This window comes from Coccinella septempunctata, chromosome 5 (assembly GCF_907165205.1).
Source record: "Coccinella septempunctata chromosome 5, icCocSept1.1, whole genome shotgun sequence".
In the NCBI taxonomy this organism is placed as follows: Eukaryota; Metazoa; Arthropoda; class Insecta; order Coleoptera; family Coccinellidae; genus Coccinella; species Coccinella septempunctata.
The window spans coordinates 1,591,692-1,605,297 of NC_058193.1; the positions used below are offsets into that span (position 1 = coordinate 1,591,692).

Genomic DNA, 13,606 nt, shown 5'->3' on the forward strand with positions numbered 1-13,606 from the left:
ATGTTTATATTTATATTTTAACAGATAACGAATGAGTATCATAACTGAATAAACATCATAAAGTGGATTATACAGAGCATAATGCCTGAATGAAACAGAATTAAATTCAAATACACAACATCTGTCGAACGCTGTTGTGTATCTCAATTTATTTATTATTCTGCCAAGTACACAAGTATAACTTCGAGCAGGAAAGAAAATTATAATAAAAATATTTTTTGGAGATTATCAACCGCTCACAGAATCATAAAAAAAAACTTACATTAAAGATTTGACACAACTGAATACCTAGATGAGGAAACAACACCCACTTCGTTTGAACTGAAGCAACACAGCACATACACCTCCTTAAAAACAACCTGTTAATGGCCTATTATACCGGAATATTTTTTTCACATTAGAAGAAACGGGAAGGAAAAAACCACCGAATTCTACAGGTATGGGACAATTTATGTTAAATATCCTCTAACACTTGGTATAATGCGATATCAACGATTTCATGATTGCGAATCGATATCTCGGTAATGAAAGTCGGTAATAAAAGATACCTCGAGGAAATTAGTTATCACCTCATCGCACACAAATCAACGGTATAATGGTGTGCATTGTTGTTCCACTGACCCGAAGAATCGCTTTTAAGAATTAAATGGGCTGTTTCTGACGCATGATTTTCATTTAAATATACTCCATTCAAATTGCGTTTGGTTCAGGTCGAATTGAAACTAAAAACTGGGAATTTTACTGACGAAAATGTTTTCGAAAACAATAAACCGTTTTGGAATACAATGTGACTCAACGAAAATCAATCCCTTTGTTTAATCTTAATAATAGGTTTATACGAATTTCGATAGTTGAGGTGTCACATTCTACTGACAGATTCAAGTAAATTCGATTCCGAACAATGAACCTATACAGGGTGTTCCATAAAACGAAGCGAACAAAATTTTCATTCACTTTGTGAACTTTATTCCGATAATAATATAGTTGTCGCCACAGTTATTCAAAGAAATGCCTATGTGAAGTAAGTAGCGGCCGTTTGACCAGTGGCGTCGATTAGTTTTTTCTCGTGCTGGACTATACAAACGATTCAGAAGAAAATAGAGAGTAGGTCTCGGAAAGGAATAAATTGTTTGAAACTTGGTGTCCATATTTATTCATTATGGATTGGAAAAGGTCATTCACTTTTGCTATTTCGGAGTTGTTTTGAGTAGAGAGGCGACGCCTTATAAATTATTCGTGATTCGTGGTACTTTAATCGAAAGTGACACCAACTCTCATTTTTCAAATTAGCCCTATCATATTTAATTATGAAAATGAGGAGGTTATACCACGGGACTTTCTCGCTATCCCTATTAGCCGTGAGAGGGGATAGAACAGAAAGTGGGGTGTTACCAAAACACTTGATCACTTGATCAATGATTTTGGTATTACAGTCGATATTTTTTCTGTCGACAGTTGCCTTGCACTCAGAAGAAAGTTGAGGGCGATTTTTGGCTTCCGTGTTCTAAAAATTTTAAAAAGGAAAAATACGAAGAAGGAGGGTGGGCGTTAGCCTGTTCGTATTCTTATGAATAAATAAATAACTAGTGATGTTATATGATTAAAAATTAAGCATTAAGAAGAATTTCAATACTATAGTATGGCTGTTGTTGTTATTATTATTATTTGATTCATTATGACTTTAGCCTTGCGGCTTTCACACTCCTCTCCAGAGGAAAATTCACTTATCTCAGATATCAAAAAGATTAAGGTCTGTTGGAGCCCTTTCCAGGTTTTCGGGCTCGTGGTGGTGGTCGGGTCCGTGTCGCTCCTCGGCTTCCTGCTCTAGGTTGGATTCCTGCTCCACCCGCACTTCCTTTCGGAGCAGACGGTGTTCCTCTGCATTCCCCATGTACTTGCGTACAGTTCTCGCCGTTCCGAGCAGTACCGCCTTCTGCATGACTCTATAGATATTTTCGTCCAACTGAAGTTTCCTCAAGTTCTCTAGTAGTTTCTTCGGTATCAGGCCTGTAGATGAAATTACAATAGGGATGGTCTTGATATCTTCCCAGGTGACCAGTAACATATCTGTTATGTTTTCTAGGGAGATCGAATTGGGAACTTTGTTATGTGTTAATTTTCTGTAACCATTACGTGTCTGATACGATATTTAGGATGTACCTGTGCTGTATTTAAATTATATCCACATTTTGTAAATTTCATGTACTTCTCGTATTTTCATAGCAGTCCTATAAAACATAATAGGCTATGGTTTTATTATATCCAGCATATAAAAATTTTATTTGAATAAATAATGTCCTGTTTGATGTAAATTTCGATATAGGTTATTTTCTCACGTGTTGCATGTACCTAATATGTAGAAATAAATGAATAAATCATATACGTATATTGAAAATTTTCTTCAGAAAGATATGAAATATGCATATAGTATTCTTATCATTTTTATAACGCATAACATGGACACAATTCTTCTAAAAACTTTTTGACCTAAGCCAAAAGATTAATGAACTGTTGATTATTCTTTTTATGGAATGCAGGAAAGTGCAAAGACCAGAAAGACATGTCCTAATCTTTCTTGGAGAACAATAATCATGAACCCAGCAGTTTGCATGATGTAATGTATCATTTCTAGTTCTATTAACGCGTGCACTAATTTTGTAATCTGAAATTTATGAAAATATGTTGTTTTTGAACATTAGTTCATTCGTTCACATACCTCACCGAACTGATGTGAGATGCTTTTGAATTTTATTTTCAGAAATGATTGATCAACCTACACTCTTTAAAAAATCAATATTCGAGTTCATTATTATTGCAACAGTTTATATTGATTTCGATAATTTTTCATCTTTTTGTTGAAAGCGTTTTTAATAACAAGTGAAACATAATAAACATAACACATGAAGGTAATATATATAGATCTCCCATGAAACGAATATTTGCATGGTCCATGTTTGAACTATTTATGCTCCTTTCAGAAAGGAGATGTGTTCCTTGTTTGAGGCGGACATAGGAGCATAGCTGCTACATAAGCGTTCTGTATTTGTACTCTTAGTGTGATATATCTGTTATAAAACAAGGAGCGCGGGATACATTTCTGCTTCATAACTGTTATGAGATATGGTCACCTGGGTTTCAGCTTCCACTGTCTTCTGGTTTGTTCCTCGAGATCTCTGTATTTCGAAATTTTTTCCGTATGCCTATCTAGTTATTATTTGAAATCGCCACATCGACGAATAATCCTCTGTCCTCATCCTTATTGAGCAATATGAGGTCTGGTTTATTGTGGGTTATTTTCCGGTCTGTGAGAACCGTGCGATCCCAGTATAGCTTGTGATGTTCATTTTCCAATACAGCATCCGGATGGTAATTGTAATATGGAACCTTTTTCGAACTTAGAAGTTGGTGTTTTAGTGCCAATTCTTGGTGAAGAATCTTGGCAACAGCATCATGTCTATTTTCATACTCCGTGCCCGCAAACTTCTGACATCCCCCGGTGATGTGTTATATAGTTTCATATGTCACACAGCCATAACGACAGCTATCGTCCGCCACCGAGGCATCCTTGGCGATTTATTTCTTGTTGGAATCACCTGATCCTGGATGGCGAGCATGAAGCCATCATATAGAAAATAAAATTAATACGGGTTGACATTGTGAAAAAGAAAAACAAGAGATGACTGAAATGTTCACAACACACACATACAATTTCACAGTAGTCTCAAGGAGGAACACTGGCGAATCATCTGTCCATAGAACTCTTGAAGCCATTCACAGAGCGGGCGTTCACTGCTGCTGTCGGAAGGCCATTCCAGGAATTAAAAACCCTGTTAGGGAGGAAGAACTCTCTGCTGGTGGATCGGAATCTCTCCTTCGTCAGCTTGAAGTTGTGGCCACGCAGACGAGTGTCAGCAACAAGCCGTGAAGGGCTCTATAAGTTGTGATCAGGTCGCCTCTCAGACGACGGTAAGCAAATGGCGTGAGGTGCATTAAAGAAAGTCTTTCCTCGTAGGGAATCCTAGTAAATCTTCGTTGGATGTATTCCAGATGATTCACATCACGGGCCAGCACCGGGGCCCAAACTGGACCAGCATATTCGAGGATGGGCCGAATGTGGTGTAGAGTACGCTGCAAGTGCGAGGATCACAACGGCCAAAAGTCTTCTGTAGGAGAAACGACATTCTCTTGGCTTTGTTGGAGGCAGCAGCTATATGCTCAGACCAGGACAGATCCTCAGTTACAATGACCCCCAGATCTGACTGAGATGTAACAGATTTAATAACATGATGGGATAAGTAGTAGGGGAATTTCGGATTATGTTTTCCCATATGAAGGACTGTGCATTTAACCAAATTGAGTGGGAGCTGCCAAGAGTTGGACCACCTCCATACAGCATCCAGATCACCTTGCAGTACCGATCCTAATAATCCATATTGTTTTCATAACCTTAAAAGCTAATGGTTTTTTAGGTCGTATCGCTTGTTTTGCAACGGCATGATTTGTAATGTAATATAAAAGTCCTTCTCACTTCACAAGTCCTCGAATGATTTAAAATTCTTGAAGTTGAAAGAAGTTTATGTATTTATATTCACATTGAGCTTCACCGTGGAGAAATTCATGATATCCTTATCATGATTTGTAATTTGGACTATAATGACGAATACATTATTCTTATTCCTCAAGGGAAACAGAAAGTTACAATTTTTCAATGGAAAAGTTGAAACTATTTATGTTTCAGCACAGTTCCAATTCCTGATTTTTGAAAAACAATTTGCTGGAGAAAATTTGAAATTCAAACAAGGCAGAACTGTATCAGGTATCAATTTTCATTATGAAATACATTCCTATTCGAAAAACGAAAATCGATTCCACTTCCGATGAAAGCAGAAGTTTCACGAATTTCAAAAAATTGATAAGGGTCATCTCTCTCGTCCAAGCTGAGCTCCGAAATTTCAAACTTGAATTTCGATTAGGTAGGTGTAGGTACTTTCTACCGGAACTAGTATGTCCAGGAGATCCACCTCGTAGGTAGATTCACCTTTACGGACAGATTCGCCTTTCTCCCGTAGCTCGGGCCTACGCCCCTCGCGATTCACCCTTCTGAAAATACCAAGGCCAAAAAACGACATTCTATGAGTCCGTTCGATTTAAATCATCCCGTTCTGTGATCGCTGCCACGATACTTCAGTCAAAACATAGACATATAGACATGGACTGTGCCTTTCCTTTATATCTAGCATGAAATACGGTCAAAAAAAGTGACAGAGAGAAACGCACGTCGGGCATGCAGTTGTCTTATTCTAGAATTTTGATTGGTCCACACTCACCTCTATGTGAACAAAAAAGAGACAGGTAAATGCCCGACGATCATTTCTCTCTTTCTATAAAAAAAGATATTTTCATGCTGACATTGCTCAGTCCATGTCTCTATGTCTATGAGTCAAAATTGACGTTAACCTATAAATCACGATACAACATTGATTGTCAAAGTTCATAAAATTTTCTCCGATCATCGATAGAAAATAATTTGATTTGGTGACATTGAGAATTGTCAAAAATCTCTGCGGGCGCGGTATAACGCGAAACCTCCTACCATTTTTCAACTTTTCTATGTTCTATTTTCTTTTAGTATATTTATAGTGTTAGAAGTAGAGGAAGATGAGTGTGCTCTCTGCATAGATCTATAGGTCGATCTATACTATTAAATAAAATCGGTTTTTTGAGATTTTCGAATATCTGAATTTTTTGGATAATTTGTACGTTATCTCAGGATTGGCCAATTCGAAAGGAACTGGAAAAAGTAAGTGAAGTGTGGAAAATTCGTCCTGCGAAATGAGCGAGAACAGCCAGTATTGAATAAAACCGATTATTTCATTCAAACTTGGATGCACCATGATAATAGTCAAATGGTAGCCCATATCAGCGGCTATTAAAGTAAACAAAGTGATATGAACAATTATTTTCAACCGCAGAAATAAATTCTCATATACCAAAGTGTTGAAAACTTTGAATTTAGCTTCCGTTCGGGGCGCCAACTAGGTGACAAAGGTTTCTCTTTTCGCGAACTTGACATGTGGTGCTGTATTCTATTTCTATACAATATACAATTTCTTTTCCCTTATAAGTGGTAGTGCATACTAGAGTAGTATATATTTATATATTCTTTAGCAAGCACGGATTAATACTCATATGATCAATTTTCGGAAGTATGAAATGACGTCTGACGTTGGCTGATCAGTCAGGCCAACAGTAAGCACCTTGGAATTCGCACAAAACCGAGCGATTTCGATTTCTGACACTTCATATTGTCAACACTATGCTTTGATGGTGTACCATTGATTTATTTCAATCGTTTTGTCTTGATAAAAGAGTAACCCCCGGTTTCATAAAGCTCGATCGGGGAATCAACGCTTGATTGACAGATAAACGTCAATTTGTTTTCAATCAATAATTCAGCCATAAGAATTCGGAATTCAATTCTCGAATCAAATTATGATCTATATACATCTATTCAATGATTCTAAATTGCTTCTTGTTCAATATATGTAGGAATGAAAAAGTTTTAGTGATTTCGTTTTTGAAATCCAGTGACTGTCAAATCGTTGATCGGGCAGTAAGAGTTTTATGAAACCCGCTGTAATTCTATTAACTTTGGTTTGGGCTGTCTTCGATTAATTCTCGTCTGCTTTAGTCATATTTCATTGGTTTTCACCTTTTGTTCTTTTCAGAACTACCAAATTTTTTTGAAGTGTTCCGTTCCGGTTCCAAAGAAAACATGCCAAATTTTATCAAATCAAGCTCGAAATTTATGGTAGCTTCGTTATTGAATTATTTTGAACATGAACATGGTAATGAGGGGCCATTTTTCACGCAGCTGTAAGGTTCAATTATTTTATAACTCATGGTCCAGTTGCAGGAAGGACAGGAAGGTCCATTAAAATTTCATACTGCATCGAAATGTTAATCCTTCATTTTTCCCTTAAAAAATAACAGTTTTAAATTTTTAGGGGGAATCGAAATTCTTAATTGACTTTCTGGCAACTTGACCCTAATATGTCTACAATAGTTTCATTTTTCATTACTTATATACTTACATATTTACAGTAAGTTGCTGTTGCCTTGGGAATAAATAAATGGATTCTTTCTAATATTGCTTCTAGTATATGATGACGAAAACTCACTCAGACCTTATGAAAAAAAAAAACAGTTATCGATATATCGATAACTTTGTCCAAATTGCCATATGAGCAATCTGATTATATATGGTATGTACAAAAATTTGGTACCTAAGTATTTATATTTGACCTCCTTCGGTGGTTTTTATTATTTTATAAATTTGTATTTGTTTCAGATGAACATGTCAATGTGTACCATATGTGTCCATATCAAAAAACGAACTCAATAATTGGGCTAATGATTGTCATAGATCTTTGTAGAAGATATTACACACATCGTTGATTTTCTGATAATCCAGGATGAAGGAAATGAATCGAAATCATTCCCTTATTTTAATGTGGCTGCGGAAAGTTCTCAATAATAACATTTAGCAACCCAATCAAATTGGAATTGAAGTGAACTGGGATCACACAGGACGTTCCAGTCAGCCTTCTAATTGCAAAGACCTAAAACTTGTTGAACACTTCAGATCGAGATTTTGGTCAGTCCCTATGTCTGTCTTTCAACCTCAACTTTGCCTTGGCATATAAGATTAGTTTCTAATTTAGAAAAAAAATGTTACTGAAAACAATCATCAGAAGTGAAATGTGTTTGATTTTTTATATAGAAAATTTATTTCATTAGATTGTGAATGAATCAAAATGAATCTTCCATTTCACACGAAAATTTGTTATAATTAATGTAAGCAGTAAAAGCTAAGATTATTATGACAATCTGGCAACGATATACTTCTTACTGCTGACGTCATTTCAATTTTGAGATGAACCAAACCTGTATTCTATTTTATTATACAATATACAGTTTTTTCCTTAATGACTGCTGGTGCATACTACAATAGTATGTATATTTCTCAGCACTTATTTCTAATGTGTGATTCTAGTATGGCCAATGTTTCGCTTGAAGTCGTACTGATGCAACTCTTGCGATAAAATAATATTCTCAGGGTGAAATTACGATAATCTCTTGATTATTTTACTGTTAAATTATACTCTATTCTCTGTCCTAATTGAGACTGTGATGATCAATATTTTATGTCGACGAGAGGTTTCCTCCATTGGTCTCAGTTATGAGTCTCCATAAGTATCAGTATGGCACCATGTTGTTTTGAAATTTATCTAAACGAGAATGCAGCATTGTTTTTACAAAAAATTGTTCACCCTGTAAAGTCCTCTGGCCATTAATGTAAGCGACATTTGGAGCCTAGAGTTTGTGCAGATTCTGAACAAGGCGGTTGAAATAAACTTCTTAGGCTTCACAAAGCTTTCTACATGTTTTAAAACAAATTTTATGCCTTTAATAGCCGTGTGCATCAAACAATTCAACCTCGAATTTTACTCAGGAATATTTTCAATCTGTGATTAAATTTCTTATTCATTGTGCACCGCATTTTGATCCCGGACCAAATATTCTTACTATACTGAATTCACTTTTATTTTAGCACTCGGTTGGCCAGGAAATAATTTTCCCAAGTTTTTGTAACCAGAACGGAGTAAGATTGGCACTCATGAAATGTCGTTCTGTCATAACGCCGCTGCCACAACTAATATCAATTAGGCTGAAGGACCTCAGGTCGATGGCCAATTGCTTATATGCTTGTATATATTTGCAATAAACGAGTGTTACTACTACTACTACTAATATCAATTAACATGGATTACAAAAATGCCGAAGGAAGTGCTATTTACAATTCAGTTCTCCTCATTCAAATAGTATGTAACACTGATTGTCAGGCAACAATTTTTTCCATCTGATTTGCTTGTGACCAATTAGTACAAGAAAATACGCACTACCAAATCGATTATTTCAATTTTTAAATGATATTGTTTCAGAAACTCGGAGTGAAAACCCTAAAGAATTTCAAAAGATCTATTTACTTATTGTTCGTTCGGAGAAAAAGGAGTGTTATGTGATCAATGAACGAAATGCTTACTTTCATCGTAGAACTAAGGTTTTACCACCTTTGTGTGAAGTCTGTTGACTCTATTTCCGTCAACACCGATGAGCTCCTCTGAGCTTGCCGCTACCAAGTGATATTTTTTTGAAAGACGCTGGACGATTTTCAAGACGAGACTCGTGAGGGGACATTAAAAAAAATATTGTAGGTACATATTGAAGGTCCTAGATTCGTCATACAATTAGTATTTCTAGTGTTACAAGTAGTCAATGCATTACATGAATACGGCCAGACCACTGACGGTGATAAGGACAATGTTACTGAAGAACTAAGAGTATTGTTTTTCATTACCGATTGTTGAATACAAACAGTAGACTGACGTAAAAAAAATTGATTTCATAAAAATGAATATATCGAGAATATATCGGAATATATGTAATACCTATCCAACTTCTCGTGGAAGCTAATTTCTTCGTACCGTCGTGTGTTTCAAATGCATTAAATATTTCAAAATCGATGACGGGAAAACAAATTTTAGAGGGAATAATTGGGAAGTTATTCCATTCACGATATACCTTATTGTTACAGGCTGTAAAAGTGGATAAAAAGCGATCATTGGCTGATACCAATTTTCGATTTTGTTATCAACGACTTTCTTTCACTTAAACTGTTTCAAGTGATACCTAAGTTGAATGGAATATGGATATTTTTATCATCGGTACTGCTCAAGTGCATCGGAATTATACATAATTCATAAATGATAGTGTCTTGTCTAGTTTTGAGAAAATAAATGTAGTACGCTATTTCATTTTCATATGTGAATAAGAGACGATTTTGAGGAAAAGAGTATTTTGATACGGTAAAAAAAATGAAGAATGTTCTCCGAATCAAGTGGGGAATTTTCATGATTTACCTATTTTGAACGAGATTTTGAACTTGTCACGAGATCCCAATTTTCTGAAAATTAAAAAAAAAACGAGGAAAAAACACTTTTAATTAGCCAAAAGGGTTCAACTCCCATAGTTCCTGAGATATCCTCATTATCGTTAATTAAAATTGAAAGAACAAAATAATCGATTACTACACAATGCCTATGATACACGCCCAGTTGCAAGAAAATCCGTTAAAATTTAATACTCCATCAAAATGTTCATCTTCCAATTTCTCCTTCAAAAATGACAGTTCGATGATGCGTCAAATCTTAATGAACTTTCCTGCAAGTGAACGACAGACAATCTAACACGTCTACCTGACAGTATAGTCGGGAGATGGTTTCGGATGATACTCTATCTTTGTACCAAATTTCTATGATTTGTTTCCAACAGTTCTCCAGAGCAAGCCTGAACGGTGGATGAACAGATTTTTTTGATGAACAAGCAGTTATCGACTTCAAATGACGTTTCTTGAGGAATGAAATATTAAGTCATATTTAAAAAATATTAATTCTATACTTGAAATATGCAATGCCAGATTTAAATTCAATAATTTGAAGCTTTTGACATAATTTTTTTTTTTATTATAAAAATATTGAGCCAATATGAAGAAATAGATCGAGAGATAGAAGAGAAAGAAGAAAAATATTGAAAATAATGAAGATGTTAAGCTACGAAATGCATATTGGGTTTATTTCATATCAAAGGATATTTAGCATTATACCTATACTCCATTCACTTTTATTTTAGCAGTCGGTTGGCCATGGAAATTTGACACATTTCCCTCTGTATAGTACGAAAATGTGGGGTTATAACGCTTGTCAAAACATTTTTGGGTTTTAAATCAACGCTATGTTCTACGTAAAAGGTTCTTTTATTACGTATTTCATCACAATGTCGAATCTCTTCGGAAAATATGTGACGAGCATAATTGACGTTTATACAAGCTGATTGAAGTCATACCAAATCCAGTTATTTGCAATACAAGAGATCAGTATAATATCATAATATGCACTAGCTTGAGTAGAGTAGAGTAGAGTTAATGTACGTTACATCAGTTGTAGTTTTCAAAAATATTAACCCGAAGATGAAATGCATATGATGCAGTGGTTGGGAATGGGTATCTCCCGGAAGAATTAACAGATAATTACAAGAATATCAAATTCTTCAACAAAAATCATCTTGCATTAATATAAGTAAAAGGAATTAAACGAATTTTCCATCAAGATGAACTTCACCTTTGAACAAATATTTCACATGAATAAACAATTAGCAGGACAACTGGCGCGTATTTGTGTCTGTTCATGTTAATGCATTGATATAATAATAATAATTAGGTATTTATTGATACCTTAAGACATTTATATATGTATAGGACAAGTCAAATGAAAAATAGAAAAATCGATTTTCGGGAACTTATTCTACGATGACATTCATCGAAAATCCTGTAGTAAACTTTTCGCATTAATTCACTCAAACATAAAACTCTCAAATGCCACCACTTTTTTGGGTCTCCCAATAGAAGGAAATTCTTTGTCATCCTCTTCATTCACAATCTTTCTGATTGTGGAAATATTCAGCTGAAATATAAGTCGTTTAGATTCAGATGAAACATTATTTAAATTCTCTATTCTCTTACATTGAATATGTTCGCTACCGTCTGACGTATTGTGGATTTTGGAATATCAGGGTATAACTATTTGAATGAGCGGACCTGAATTCTAAATAGCACTTTCTGAAACCCTGTCTCTTTTTTCGATCGCTTTCGGCATTCTCGTAATATTAATTGATATAAGTTGTGGCAACGGCGTTATGACATTAACGACATTTCATGAGTGCCAACCTTACTCCGTTCTAGTTACAAAAACTTGAGAAAATTATTTCATGGCCAACCGACTGCTAAAATAAATGAATGCAGTATAGGTACGGAAAATTCTCGGGAAAATTGTTACCATTCTCATTCTTCATTCATTTATCTTCCAGATGTATGAAAAATAAAATTTGCAATACGTCTATACTTCATTCAACTTTATTTTAGCAGTCGGTTGGCCATGGAAATTCGACACATTTCACTCTGTATAGTACGAAAATGTGGGGTTATGAAGCTTGTCAAAACATTTTTGGGTTTTAAATCAACGCTATGTTGCCCGTTCTACGTAGAAGTTTCTGTTATTACGTATTTTATCACAATGTCGAATCTCTTCGGAAAATATGTGACGAACATAATTGAATTTTATACAAACTGATTGAAGGCATACCAAATCCAATTATTTGCATGGAAAATACAAGGGATCAGTATAATATCATAATATGCACTAGCTTGAGGAAAGTTAATGTTTGTTATCTTCTTTGGCTTACATCATTTGTAGATTTCAAAAATATTAACCCGAAGATGAAATGCATATGATGCAGTGGTTGGGAATGGGTATCTACCGGAGGAATTAACAGATAATTACAAGAATGTTAAATTCTTCAACAAAAATCATCTTGCATCAATATAAGTAAAAGGAGTTGAAGGAAGTTTCAAGTTAAGATGCAACTTCACCGTTGAACAAAAATTTCACATGAATAAACAGTAACAGGCCAACTTGCGCGTATTTGTGGCTATTCATCTTAATACACTGATGTAATTATAATAATTAGGTATTTATTAGTACCTTAAGACATTTACATTGTATAGGACAAGTCAAATGAAAAACAGAAAAATCCATTTTAGGGAACTTATTCTCCGATGAAATTTATCAAAAATCCTGTAGTAAACTTTTCGCATTAATTCACTCAAACATAAAATTCCCAAATGTCACCACTTTTTTGGGTCTCCCAATAGAAGGAAATTTTTTTGTCATACTCTTCATTCACAATCTTTCTGATTGTGGAAATATTCAGCTGAAATATAAGTCTTTTAGATTCAGATGAAACATTATATAAATTCTCTTACATTGAATATGTTCGCTACCGTCTGACGTATTGTGGATTTTAGAATATCAGGTTGTAACTATTTGAATGAGTGGACCTGAATTCTAAATAGCACTTCCTGAAACCCTGTCTCTTTTTTCGATCACTTTCGGCATTTTCGAATTTTCGTAATAAGAAAAATTGATATTAATTGTGGCAACGGCGTTATGACATTAACGACATTTCATGAGCGCCAACCTAACTTCGTTCTAGTTACAAAAACTTGAGAAAATTATTTCATGGCCAACCGACTGCTAAAATAAATTTGAATGAAGTATAGGTATATTGTATTTATACAAAATTATACAAGATGCTAAAAGCATCAAAAGTAACAGTACTCATAACCAAACTCAAGTCATTTTAATATGACAAGGCACAATTAATAATGAGCAATGCATTCAATTCTTCTTACTTAGTAAATCGTTATTATTTTAACAAATAACACATAAAAGATTATTTTATGGCCCATTTTCATGGTTGAAATACTTAACAAGTATATTTTATCGACCTATAAAATAGTGAGTAGTGAAGGCTCGAGTGAAGGTATGTTGACGTTTTTGAATAATAGGATTCTCGATATTGTTCGAAATTAATATCGGTATTGATATATTAAAATTAATTTGTTGTGCGGTATTCCATTTTGAAATTG

At 34.7% G+C, this 13,606-nt stretch overlaps 1 protein-coding gene across 1 annotated transcript in view; it reads right to left on the minus strand.

Annotated features, from left to right (window-relative positions):
- Positions 1 to 13,606, minus strand: part of LOC123313404 (elongation of very long chain fatty acids protein AAEL008004) — a 68,500-nt gene that overhangs the window by 51,879 nt on the left and 3,015 nt on the right. The gene's annotated exons all lie outside the window — the stretch shown is intronic.